Here is a 1,677-nt window from a genome sequence, read left to right as displayed (position 1 = left end):
GTCCCTGTGATGGACTGGAGACCTGTCCAGGTGTCCCTGTGATGGACAGGAAACCTGTCCAGGTGTCCCTGTGATGGACAGGAGACCTGTCCAGGTGTCCCTGTGATGGACTGGAGACCTGTCCAGGTGTCCCTGTGATGGACTGGAGACCTGTCCAGGTGTCCCTGTGATGGACTGGAGACCTGTCCAGGTGTCCTTGTGATGGACTGGAGACCTGTCCCTGTGATGGACTGGAGACCTGTTCAGGTGTCCCTGTGATGGACTGGAGACCTGACCATGTGTCCCTGTGATGGACTGGAGACCTGTCCATGTGTCCCTGTGATGGACTGGAGACCTGTCCATGTGTCCCTGTGATGGACTGGAGACCTGTCCATGTGTCCCTGTGATGGACTGGAGACCTGTCCAGGTGTCCCTGTGATGGACTGGAGACCTGTCCATGTGTCCCTGTGATGGACTGGAGACCTGTCCATGTGTCCCTGTGATGGACTGGAGACCTGTCCATGTGTCCCTGTGATGGACTGGAGACCTGTCCAGGTGTCCCTGTGATGGACTGGAGACCTGTCCATGTGTCCCTGTGATGGACTGGAGACCTGTCCATGTGTCCCTGTGATGGACTGGAGACATGTCTAGGTGTCCCTGTGATGGACTGGAGACATGTCCAGGTGTCCCCCCTCTCTCGCACAGTGCTGGATATGGGTACCAGTGGCCCCCTTGACCCGAAATAGAAGAAGCGGGTAAAGATGATGGATGGATGGATGGATGGATGGATGGATGGATGGATGGATGGATGGATGGATGGATGGATGGCCATTATGGGGTTTGCAATGTTTGCTTAGCTGTGGTGGCCATCTTGAATGGGATTAACTACAAAATGTAATCAGATGTGGATGTACAGAACATCCAATATTTGAATTTGATTAAATTTTGTCCTGTGGTCCATGAGTGATTTTGCTAACAGGCACATGCAAAAACATTATCACCCGCCAAGCAATGCTAAGGGTGGGTGATAACATCTGAAAGCTCCATTAAATGAAACTTATTCCAGATGTTTCTCATGCACTTTATGACATGTTGCCTCAGGGAACTCCTCAAAGGAAACCCCTCAGCAGCCGAACCTGCGGTGTGTGTGTGTGTGTGTGTGTGTGTGTGTGTGTGTGTGTGTGTGTGTTGGGGGCTGTTCCTGCAGAAACCTGATCCTGCTTCGGCCCTTTAAAGGAAAATGGGATGAGTCTGCTGAATGGAGCCACGAGTGAAGTTTCAGTCCAAAGAAAGGAAAGCGGCGGGACAGAGCAGCTGCTCCACGCACGGATCTGGGTCAGGGAACAACAAACAAACAACAAACAAACAAACAACAAACAGCGGCGACGGGAAGAAGAAGTTATGAACAGAGTCACGACGAAGCGCGTGGGAAGTTGTGCGTGAGGAGAGAGAGCCGACAGAGTCACAAGGTAAGAGCCAAGGTTCGGCCTGACCCGGTTCTGTTCCGATACTTTTACCTTCTGTTCATTCTGCGGAGGAGAGGAACAAAGGAGTGAGTTCAGACCCGGTTGGAAGAGGAGCAGCTCCTGCAGCCACTGCACACCTGCTCCTTATCACTTGAACCTGCATCAGATGTGTGTGTGGTAATTAGATGTGTGTGTGGTAATTAAATGTGTGTGTGTGGTAATTAAATGTGTG

General features: G+C 51.6%; 1 protein-coding gene across 1 annotated transcript in view; it reads left to right on the top strand.

Annotated features, from left to right (window-relative positions):
* The first annotated feature begins 1,218 nt into the window (after positions 1-1,218).
* Positions 1,219-1,677, top strand: part of plekhh1 (pleckstrin homology domain containing, family H (with MyTH4 domain) member 1) — a 51,454-nt gene continuing 50,995 nt past the window's right edge. The window contains exon 1 of the mRNA XM_037695217.1: positions 1,219-1,448. The gene's annotated coding sequence lies outside the window, so the exon portion shown is untranslated. The remainder of the gene's footprint in view (positions 1,449-1,677) is intronic.

Source organism: Nematolebias whitei, chromosome 21 (genome assembly GCF_014905685.2).
Source record: "Nematolebias whitei isolate Nwh7 chromosome 21, NemWhi1, whole genome shotgun sequence".
In the NCBI taxonomy this organism is placed as follows: Eukaryota; Metazoa; Chordata; class Actinopteri; order Cyprinodontiformes; family Rivulidae; genus Nematolebias; species Nematolebias whitei.
This window is presented reverse-complemented; position numbering and strand designations above follow the sequence as displayed.